Below are 13,068 nucleotides of genomic sequence, written 5' to 3' on the forward strand. Positions count from 1 at the left end.
AAAGAAACATTTACAAGATGTTGGTTTACGTGGTATTTAAACTTTTGCATATCAATACATAAACAACTAAAGAAGTAGACAAAAAACGCACACACATTTTGTCATGTATATATTAACACGATAGCGTGTGTGTTATTTTGTGTGCCATGCTTGCATCATTTTTCTTCCGAGTGACTGTCGTTTAATTGTTATGCCGTTTCATTTCTTGTAATAAATAATTTTATCAAGAATTGTTCATAAGTTTGGTTGCAGTTTCAATTATAGCTGATAGCACTCAAGTCAAGTTTTATTAGTAATTTTACCAAGGATTTTTCATAAGTTTTGGTTTTTGATGAATTAAAGGAATAAATTATAAGATGGTCAACATCCTGAGTTTTGGAATATAGTTTTTTGTCATTTATTCTCTCTCTCTCTCTCTCTCTCTCTCTCTCTCTCTCTATATATATATATATATATATATATATATATATATATATATATATATTAAGTAGGCCCATTCCATAGTTGAATTCGCCGCGATTTGCTTTATCTGTGTTAGCTAGCATACTTTCTCGAGTGTGCCCGTTTGGCGCGGTTGCTTAAGTGCCAGAATACTTGTCTCACATGCAAAATACTCGGGGTTCGAATCCCGAGTTTAGATGTGTTCAACTAATGAGCACAAATGAGAGTTAGACTCAAGTCCTGCATTCCGGTTTAATGACTGTCATGACTCTTGTGAGCTGCGACGTGGTTATAATGTGGAAATAATTATATATATATATATATATATATATATATATATATATATATATATATTATTCAACGTGCATGAAAGTATGCCTATGGACATCCGTGTTTCTGGCTTTTAGCCGTCGTCAGCACATGTTAGGATCGAACTCATGACACCAGTATCCGCATTCTCATACGTTACAATGCACCACTGTAGATCGCCACTTAAATACACGGGGGTTTTTTATCGCTTATGAAGTTAAAATTTGTTGTTGGCATTTTTTTAGCGATATTAATAACTTTGAAATGCTGTTATTTTTATTTTTCCGCTACCTTAGCGGTTTTTTAAGAGCTATAAGCTCTTATTGTTATTTATATATCTATATGAATGGATTGCCCTTATTTTTTATGGGACGTATTTATTTATTATTTAGTTATTTATATTATTAAATATTATTTATTATTTTATGTACAAACCACACGACATACCCGAGAAGCGATCTGTGACCACCACGAGGTAACGAGTCGCTGACACACCGACACACCGAAGTGTGCTTCATATATATATATATATATATATATATATATATATATATATATATATATATATATATATATATATAGGCAGCATTTTCTCATTTAGACGAATATTGAATAGCACGGAATTATTCTGTTTTACAATTTTCCTTTTTATCTTCTCCAATCTCCGAATAGTCCTTTTTGTTTTTTTCTCGAAATTGTATATGTTGGATCCATAATCGCGAGCGCTTTCGACAGAAGTACTTCTATCATCCTCAGGCATATTGTAGAAATAAATGTAGGGATTGATTTTTTAATGTACTTATATATGTGGCGTATGGCAGCTTTATGCATATGCCGAGCCGTGTGCGAAGTGACGTCACGACAGGAAAGAAAAGAAAAAATATATATAAAAGAAAAGCGTGTGCGTAGACCGAGAGATCACGATCACGTTAGAGACATGTGTGACCGTGACCGAAGAATGAGGAATAAAGGTATTTTCTTAAAATCTGAAACCGCGAGTTGAAGTTCTTTATTATTCCTTTCTTATGTTTCTTGCCACGGAGTCTACAGCGTGTTGGGTGTTTATATGTCAACGTGTTTGGACACGTGAACTACGTTACAAATATACGGGACAGCATGCTCTCGTTCCGTTAGCCATGACCGCATAGAAAACATAAGTAATTTGGAATTGTATTGTTTTAATGCTGCCCACACTGAGATTTGAACCATCCACCTCTATATAGTTGTGTTTAGAAGTTAATTTTATTTAGTACTTTATCTGCTACACCACGCGTTACACCAGTAGGCAATACTAATCGAAATAATACAATTGTCAAGTTGGTATTTGATAGGTAGGGCTATGACAACAGAATATTCTTTTCATTGGTTTTACGCTCGAGTATATATCCGACACAGTTAATCAATCGAGAGCCACATCACTCTATATAAGAACGTATAAGATATCAACGGATACACAGTGTAGAGTCAAAACAATACAAAGAATATGCTGTTGTCATAGCCCTAAAGGTAAGAAGTAAATTTGAATCGAAATCTTCTTTTTGCGGCGCCGATCTTACTGTTCAGTCTCTTTATTTATTTTATTTTATTTATTTTTTTTTATTACATTTTCACCCCAAACAAGGCACATTGCCACTTTAGTGTAGGGGACTACTATCAGGGGAAAACATCTACCGGGGTACTATGTAGGGATTAGGGCAGCGAGATGTTGGTTCACGTTGCACTTGAACTTATGCATGTCAGTACAGTTGGGGAAGCAGTGACCTGGAATGGAATTCCAAAGTCTAGCAGTTCTGGGGAAGAAACTACTGGAGTAGAAAGATCTTTTACATCTAGGGATCTCTACAGTGTGGGGGTGGGATTTTGCAGCTTGTCGGGTCTGTCGAGGGTGTTCACGTCGTGGGGCACAAGTGCTTGCAGTTCTTCAGAGCATTCACCATTATAATACTTGTAGAACAGGCAGAGGGATGCAACGTTTCGACGATGGGACAGAGGCTGAAGTTTAGATGCCAGTTTAGGGCCTATCAGAGTTGCGACTCTCTTTTGAACCCTGTCAAGGAGCGAGGGACTAGTAGCCGATAAACCTTTTTTTTTTCTTTTCTTTTTAAGTATGTCTTTGGTTTATTTATGTAAGCGTTTACAGAGGACCACTTCGTGAGAGTTCCGCATGAAATTTTTCTTACATCACCTGTGGGGATTGGTCATTTTCTCTCGTGACAGCCTCTAATTCTTTACAGTTGAGTGAGAAAATTACAGGAAAAAAAACAAAACAAAAAAAAAACAGCAATAACCAGCAAAAAAAAATAACAGCAAAAAAGAAAAACAGAAAAAAACAGAAAAAAACGGCAAAAAAACAAAAAAAAAAAAAACAGACGGGTAGATATGATTTCTTTTGCTGTTGCATTTGGCCTACCGCAAGACAGTAATAACAATTTAGAAAAAAAGTTAACAAAGGAAAAGGAAGAGAAGAATCTATCATAGAATTGTTTTCTCTTTAAACCTGAACAGAAAAAGAAGAAAAAAAACGTGTTAGAAAATTTCTATTCGCTTTCAACAGAATATAAAAAAAAAATGTATTATAATGTCAGTAACAGTTTGGCAGTTTAGATCAAGAGGGTAAAACTGTTTTTTGAATTTTTGAGACGGATTATAGAATGATCTGTATATCATCGGCCGGATCAGAATAATGAAACAATAGTAAAACTTACATTTTAAAAGCTCACGCCAAAGTTGTTCGAGTTTCTCGTTAGAACTGACAGATGGATTTGCTGTAATAGTTGTATACTTAAAATGTTCGATCAAGAAAAGAAAGCTGAGGTAAAAGACAAGTACGCTAAGTACATCAACCTATTTTAATATGAAACTCAATAATTTATCAGAAATATAGAAATAATCCAGGAAAATATGTAAAACAAGTTATCTGTAATATTTAACGATTATACCTTTTTTTTTAACATTTTACTAACTTCCAAATCTCAGCATCTATAGATCAGAATTTAACTAAAAAAGGCTCGTTGGAAAGGTAATGACCTGACTTGTGTAGAAGGCTTCGTGACATTTTCCCTAAAGCTCGTATATTAAGGAGATCATCCATCACCCAGAGCCTATTTTATGCATTTATTTTACAGCCATAAAATGTTTCAATCATATTCATTTTTCCTAGATTTACATATGAATTACAAAATATCTGATAATGCCCATAAACATTTGGCCTTGATTAACAGGAGACTGAAACTTGTTGCTATGGTTTCAAATGATCTTATATAACAGCAAGGGGAGACTTGATTCCAAATATTTCTCGTATGTTATATCTATCCTCTTTGGTTTTTATGCATAAAGTAAACTTCACATTATGTAAGTATTATTTCATACTGGAGATATTAATAATCGTTACCGATTTTTTAAAAGAGAGGATATATAACATATGAGAAATATTTGGAATCAAGTCTCCCCTTGCTATAATTTCAGATTATATTTGAAAGCATAGCAGCAAGTTTTAGTCTCCCTCTATGAAGACGAGAGGGTTTGGGAATATATATATATATATATATATATATATATATATATATATATATATATATATATATATTACAAGTCTTTTTGATATAGATGTACATAAGAATACTTTGATAAGTATGTTTTAACTTTAATAGGGATGGTATAATAAAATTGTGGGGTCTGCTTTCGCGCATGGCCTCCATGGAATGGAAATAGGCACACACTTTAATAAAGACTTTTCATATCTATCTGCGTAAATATACTTTCATAGTTATGTTTCAGTCTGAGGAAATACTGTATAATAAAATTATGGGGTGTTCGTTCGCATCTGACATCCATAGAATGGAAATATGTCACAAAGTTTAACAAGGTTTTTTTAATATAGATCCACAGAATATTGTGATAAGTGTTTCAGTGTGAACAGGTATGGTATAATAAATTATGGGGTTTATCTATTTTATTTTTACTTTCATCATATTTTGCTTTGGTTTTGATGCCCATTAATTTAGCCCAAATGTACAGCCCTTCCTTTTCATAACCTATCATACTTTCATAAATCAGAGTCCATTTTCTGTAGGCTGTTTTTTAACCCAGTCAACGACGGGTACTTTTGCTAGTATATATATATATACCCTAGACTACTCGTGATCAGTTGAGTCAGTTTGTTATATTAGCTATGGAATTAATGTATGAGCGTGACATATGTGACGTAAAGAAAATAGTTTTTGTGACATAACAGAAGCATTTCTATGAAAACATTAAAATGAAAAAGAATAAAGATAGATTTCTATGAGTCGTTCTGTTTATAATTGTTTATTTTTGAAAAAAAAATCCTTACAGCCATTGAATTATAAGTGGTTTGCCATACTTATAGGGAAATGTGCACTGAACAAATACCATAATACTTAAAGTTAAATTCAAATTTTAATATATCTTTTAATGTAAACGTGAAAAAAAAAAACAATTGGGACGCTGAAAACCTACACAGTTAAACAATGTTTTATTGTTGCGTTGATTATTTATTTGTAACGCAAATTTCAAAAAATCATATTTTCGGAATTATCTATTTATGATGGTAGTGTAGAAGAAAATGTATGAATGTTTTTTAAGAAAGGTATATTAAAAAATTAAGAATATATAAAAATTGCGTTAAAATAACTTAAACGTAATATGGAAATGAGGGATGTAAAAAAAGGATAAAGTATTAACAATTGTTTATTTGGATAATTTAAACACGAAAAAAAACAATTGGAGCGTTGAAAACGTACTCAGTAAAACAATACGTTTTATTGTCGTGTTGATTGTTTATTTGTAACGCAATTAAAAAAACATATTTTCGGGATTATTTATTCATGTTGGTAGTGTAGAAGAAAATTTATGAATGTTTTTAAGAAAGGTGTATTAAAAAATGAAGAATAAATTTAAAAAATGAAGGAGGTGAGGAAATCGCCGTTGTAAATTGTTCTTATGGTTGTCAACGGATCAAAGTTGCTTTATTCGTAAGGAAATCGCGACAGTATAGTTGTAATATAGAATAGTTACAAAACATCCCCACCCTTCCCACGTTAAATAATAATTTCTAAATAAAACCTTTAATATTTCAGTGTACAGGTCAAATTCTGCAAAATGTAGCGATTTGTGTTTATTTGTTTATTCTGTTATGGGTTTATGTTTATGTACGCATGCGCAACCTGAAGGCGTAAACCGGGTGTGGTGTTAAAACATCCGTTACAAGGTCATTTGAGTTTCATAATTACATAGATATATTTCTGTAGAAATATATATATTTATAATATATACCAATCCTTATTTAAGAAGCTCAATGTAATTACAGAGCAATATAGTGAATAAATGACAAAAGACTATATTCCAAAATTCATGATTTATTCCTTTAATTCAGTGGACATGTGCATTTCTTGAAAGTATTTGTTTCGTAGTGCAAAATCAGTCACTTAATTATTACATCAATCCGTGAACCTATTATGCCCTTAACTCATCAGAAGAAATAGCAACACTCAATCCGTCAAAAGAAAATAACGTGTGATTTGACATGATTAAAATCCGAAAACTGGAAGCAGTTTCTCTTAAGTTATCGAGTTAAAAATAATTCTGGATCACAAAAGGTCGTTCGTTTTAGTGGTACCTCTCCTGCCTTGGTAGCTCTTCAACGGCTTGGTTTTTCAGTTTAAAAATAGGAAATCTTCAGTTTAAAAATAGGAAATCTAACCTTTGAAACAACCCTCGTAATATTTGTATTAAACACATTTTATGATGTTTCTCTAGAGATTCTAAAAATACATGTTCTTTACTTAATATGTACGTTGATGTTTACACATGGACGTACAAAATCAAAACGTATAAACGTTTTGTACGTATATCATCTGCGCATAACTATCCTTAATCAAAAAAAAAACAAATAATTATATTTTGGATACATCAGAAAACTTACTGAATTTAGTTGAAACGAGTCTTTCTGGGACCTACCAAAATCCTTTAAAAGCCAGATTTTCTTTCCATAAACCAGTGGAGCCAAAGTAATCCGAGTTTACTGACCCTTCCTCCAGCAACACTTCTCTCCCATCACACGCATATGAACATTTGCTAACACAGACACACACACAACTCATGGACTCATTATCGTCTGTCAATCTGTTAAATCTTATTTACTGAAATATTTCCAATCCTCCTGACTGAAATATTTTACTAATACAAAAACAAAGAATGCTAACTTTAAAAATCAACTTTCAATGAATTATAATTTATTTACTTGAGCAGAGAATTTTGAATACGAGTTTCCTTACCTGTGAAACTCACAGCTCTTAATTAATCGATTCAGACTTTCTCTAGTGTCTCAGCTAATTGACCCCGTTGCTTTTACAAGAACTCTAAAAATATTCAAGAACATTCTATGTCTTCCTACTGTTGTAAACTTTCTATTTTAAACATAAGTTATCTCTTTTGTAAATATATGCCTTCTTAACTCAACAGTTTTAATGACCACCGTTTTTCTCACATTTGATTGCAAAACCTGCAAATCGTTTTCACTGAAAATATTCCTCTGAATCTAATTAATCATAAAAATATCTCCCCAAAGTAAAACCTGTCGTGAACAAATCAATCAAAACTAATGGCCGCCTCCCCATAAATATCAACCCTCTCAACATAGAGGTAACTTAAATGTTAGGCTACTCAACAGGTAAGACAAATTCATCTGCCTATTCCAGCCTGAAACTGGAAAATTCCAAAACGACATTCCTGGCAACATTGTCTTTTTCTGCTTCTTCCGAAGCAACATTGTCTTTTTCTGCTTCTTCTGAAAGACAGAGGATAAAGAGAAAAACATCTTACGTATTGCGTTTCATTTCCAAACAGCATCAAAGACGATAGATTCCATTCCGAGAACCATTATCCTCAAATAATACAGGCTTGACTGGCGAAATAAAACTCCGTTCTACTGAGCGCGTTTCATGTTCGCATTACGTTTTGAAACATAACTGATCCCATTTTTTAATGTTGCTACGAATGTCTGTGCATGTCTGTCAAAATTTCATACCAGCAAAAACAATTTTCTTAAAGTGTGCATAAAAACAAACGTACACATGAGAAGTTTACTTACAGTAACACATTTATGAAGCAGTTTAAATCCAGAAATGAAATTTCAGACACAACAAGTTTTTTTTGTCACGGAAGAGTCACCGGTTATCAATATAATGGATCCACTCGAGGATAAGTATCAATGAGCATATCACCTGATACACGGTAATGATATACATTGGGAAGAACTTAATTATTTACTTGACTGCACACCAAGATTTTGCTTGAAAGCAATGTCATAGTCAGCGCATAAGCAGCCCCTGGGTATTGTGTTTTAGAGACGGGCAGCTCTAGAAAAAAAAACTTTGCTCTGGGAATTTTCGTTTAGTTGTAGGCACAGATAGATAATAATGGAAACTGTTGGCAGTGGTTGTAGGTAGTGGAGTGTTTGTCGTGAACGTTTAACAGGGTAGCCATAGATTAAAGCTTAGCCGAGCACCTGCTATGAAAATAATGATTACAGCAGAGATAGACTCCCTCTATGTTTGGCAAGCATGTTAGCAGACGATTCAAGTTGAATCAACGTATTACAATTGGCTCAAACACCTTAGTCATTTAGTGTAGAAAGATTTTATGGCAACGAGGCTTTATATGAAGTGCAATATATGAACGGATTTGGAAAGACCAGAAAATGTGAGGCGAAAATAGAATGTAAAAATGTGACAGAAAATTGGATCCAAAACTCCTAGGATGTGAAGATCGGTTTATTGTCGGCTGCTTAAGGCGCACACACCGGAGGATGATGATAGGCCGGATCTATGCTATGTACATAACGTTCTAAAGTTGACCTATTTTGAGGAACCTGTCACCTCCAAACATATTAAACTGAATTAATATTTAAACTTAGTGCAGTAGAGAAGGAAGTAATTATTATATATATATATATATATATATATATATATATATATATATATATATATATGCCTGTCTTGCCGGACTGATGAGCTGTGAAACAGCGAAACAGTAATGTATGCGAATGACTAACTATATATATATATATATATATATATATATATATATATATATATATATACGAGCAAACAGTTAATAAAACATATTAAAAAACACTTTGAAATGAGTTAAGAACATATTTAATCTGAAAAAGTAACCCTAGATAAGTGGATAGTCCTTAATCCGTGGAGTTTCGAAGAAATACTTTCCTTCTCATCAGAGGGTAGGAATTAGCAAAATGCGGGATCGGATTTTGCATGCAAAAGTATTTGATGAAACAACATGTAAGTCAAAGATCTTACTTGAAAACAAAAAAAGTGAAGCATATTAAGGACTATCCACTTATCTAGTGTTTCCTTTTCAGATTAAATATATTTTTAACTCATTTCAAAGTGTTTTTTTTACATGTTTTATTAACTGTTTGCTCGTACTGTAAGCTCTATTTTCTATTTGGTTTAATCGCTTTCGCTTTTACATCTGCCTGAGATAACTGTATAAATATTAATTCTTTAATATTTATAATATACTTTAATTTTACCACCTTGGATCATTTTGGTAAATTTAATTGTAATTTTTATTTTATATATATATATATATATATATATATATATATATATATATATATGAACTGAAGAATAAATAAGCAGTTATATGAGCTGCAAAATTAATATAGACCAATTATTGTAGGATGTCTGGTTCACAGGCTAAGACAACTGGGGAAAAATGATAAACGTGAACTTGAGAAAAAGAGGGATCAATAAAACCCTGGCCGCGGACCTATAACGCATGTTAACATATAAAACAAATATAACACCAATGATGATAACGATGATGATGTAACGAGCCGAGAGCGAAATAACGTTACGGTAAGGAGAGAAAGAAAAAAAAAGAACATTAAAAGGAGAGAGCACTTTAAGCCGACGATCACGTTAGAGACCTGGATGACGCTCGAGAAAATAGAAGTCAGAGAGGAAGAGTACAATCACGGTTTTTTCACGGAAATACCGGTTTTTAACTATTTTTTTTAAAAAGAAATCGAGTTATCACTTGTTCTGTGTTCCTTGCGACATATTCTACCAAAGCGTGTTGTATCTACGTGCGTAAACGTGTATAACGTTACAATAATATAACAGATAGATATAAAATCGCCATTACTAGAGAAATCTCTCCTTGTTAAGATTTTAATCGGTGAAGCTAAAAGAAAGAAAAAAAAAACATAAGTCTCAAATTAGAACATATTAATATTATTATGAACAATGTTGCAGAAAATTATTTCCATAATTTTTGACAGACGGTGTACACTTGTATAAAATATTACGTACATGTATTTAATTTACCAGTGCTCAATATATGAGTAGTGCAAACACGATATTTATATTTCTATGAATTAAACATACGGCATGATATATATATATATATATATATATATATATATATATATATATATGATCACGTTGACACGCTGGGTCCCGTTAAATGACCGACTTTAAGCAACGTTGAACCTGGTCAGTACTAAATTGAGGAGACTATTTGGGAATTCATGTCCTGTATATGCTCTCCATTTATTTCGACATTGTTTTCAGTCGTCCTGGACTTCTCCTTGCCACTGGACACAAGCATTGACGATTCAGATGTGTGATTAAGGGATTGCGCAACTCTTGCCTCATATTTATACTCGCAGCTACCCTTACAGGGAGTATCCGTTGTCTTTCGAACTGATATATATATATATATATATATATATATATATATATATATATATATATATATATATATATATATATATATATATATATATATAAACGATGTATTATTCAGCCTATGTCTCTGGAGAAAATGATTGGTGATGTATGGTGCATTAAAATGATGTTGTTGTTTCTTTAATAATGTTTATAGATCGGCCATCTTGGATGTTGTTTATTTTTAATGTTTATAGAGCGGTCATCTTAGATACCAAACTTCACGCTTGAAACCTTAGTTTCGTATTTTTAAATTTTGTTTTTGACTTTATTTACGATTTTGTCCTCATTGTTTATTTTTCCAATGTTTTATTGTTTTATTGTATATTTCTCTTGGTGATTTTTACTCCTATATTTATGCGTACTTAATCTTGTACTCATTTAGTTTTGTTTTGAACTTTTGTTAATCAGCTAAGCTCCTTGTTTCACGGGGAGGACATTCTCATGGAAAATATCTTTATTACGAGAGTTGCTTCCCTTATTTCTTTTCCGTTTACTGTACTATGCTGCTAATTTTTGTCATTTAATTGTGTTTTTCCTTTTCAGTTTATTTATATTTAAGAATATTTATCCAGTTGTTTAGTTGTTTTTATATGCTTTCGTTCCATTATGTTGTTCTATTAATGTTAACGTTATTCTTACATGTTCGATTCAACCTATCTTTTTCATTTGCATTTCCTAGCTACATACGGACGGTTGCTACTTTTGTTAGGTTTCTCACCCTTCCGTTTCTATTTATATTGTTGTATTTAGTCCGGTTTGATGCGAGATATCAAGTATCGGTTTCTATGCAGGCATTCATAAATTATATCTTGTCGTCTATTTAATAATTTTTCTTCTTACATTAATATATGTTATGCTTCTCGTATGCAAACGTTTTATTCTTTTGATTGTATTAATTTAGGTTTATATTTATTTGCTCTACCTACTATGGTCCATCTTAATTCATGTTCAATTTTATATTTCTTCAGTTCTTTAACCCATACTGCTAGTGTGGTTGATTATTTCTTACTTCTCCTCCTGTTATTTTCGGTATTTATATTGGTTTTGTTGTCATCTTTAGTATTTTTAATGCCTGCCATTGTTATCATCTGTATTATTCGTATAGTCGTATTAAAACAATACGCTTAACATATTTATTTTAAAGTGTGTTTTTTTATTTCTCATTCATTTATTTTAAAAGAAGATTTATTTATAGCAAAATATAATTAATAAAAAAACACATTTCATAAAAAATAAAGCTTATGACATTTCCGAGGCGCTACTGAATCACTAAATTAAATAAAGGAGGCTACCAGAACAATACTAAAAGCAAGGTACTAAACACCTCTCCCTTCTAGAAGAGAATATATTTTTTAAGTGAGCAATGGAAAATAAACAACTTAGTAGGATTCCAGAGCGATATTGAAAGAGTTAAGCAAAAGTATAGAGGCCTTCAGAGCACTAATAAAACTATTTTTTTATCTCCAGTCTAAAAAAATATTTTAAGCGAACAGTGAGAAAAATTATCCCATTCTCATTATCCCGAAATTCATTTGTTTTAAAAGAAGATTTATCGACCTCTTTATAGCAAAATATAATTAATAATAAAAAAAAAACATTTCATAAAATATAAAACTCATGACATTTCCGAGAGCAGTGAGAAAAATAAATAAATACAATTAATGAGGCATCTGAGCACTATTAAAAACAAACTTTCTAAACCCCACTAGAAGATAAATTATTATTTAAGTAAACACTAACAGAAATAAAAATCAGTAATTCTATAGTGCCCTACTAAGCAGGCCGTAGAGTACTACTAAAAGAAAGTTTTTATCCCTTTCTAGCAGAGAAATGATTATATTTTAAGTGATGAGTGGAAATAGAAACCCAGGGTGTTCTACCATCCTACTGTGACCCTAAGAAAAATTAATGAATGTCTCCAGTGTATTTCCAAAATTCTTTTAAGTACCTTAATTCTTATTTTAAAATTAAACGGCTCAACGATTTTGTGAGATTTTTGTTGTAGGACCTTTTCTTTCCGGCAAATAAAGTGTTTCTTTTCATATACGTACAATTCTTTACAAATAGCTTATTTTTCATTTAAAAATAAACATACCCAATGATTTTACGTGGATTTACGCTGTTCGACTTTTGTTCCCGTCACAGATAAGATTTTTTATATATAGGTAGAATTCTGTACAAATGCTTTAATTTCTCATTTGAGAGTAACTCACCTTAAATTTGGTAACACTAATATGTACATTGCATTTATTTCTAAGAAAAACACTTAAAATAATGTAAAACACAAAAACCTATTCATGTAAGAAGAAAAGTAACGTATTTTGCTTTTAACACGTAATAACGTAATGTATTCGCCTGAAATTATTTTGATTTAAATTATTCCCAATTTACACGCGTATCTTATTTTTATTTTGTAATTATTTTTCGTTGAATAATTTTCTGTGCAATTTGGAACTCATACTAATTTCGACAGGGCCCGTCAGTGCGTAATAATATTTTTACCTATTTATCTACCACTTCCAAGCAAAGAAAATAA

The 13,068-nt window shown here is 31.7% G+C and overlaps 1 protein-coding gene across 1 annotated transcript in view; it reads right to left on the reverse strand.

Moving 5' to 3' along the window:
- The window catches only part of LOC145254796 (uncharacterized), a 73,955-nt gene that overhangs the window by 3,413 nt on the left and 57,474 nt on the right, over window positions 1-13,068 (reverse strand). The gene's annotated exons all lie outside the window — the stretch shown is intronic.

This window comes from Euprymna scolopes, chromosome 30 (assembly GCF_053919585.1).
Source record: "Euprymna scolopes isolate OS-2025 chromosome 30, ASM5391958v1, whole genome shotgun sequence".
Taxonomy (NCBI): Eukaryota; Metazoa; Mollusca; class Cephalopoda; order Sepiida; family Sepiolidae; genus Euprymna; species Euprymna scolopes.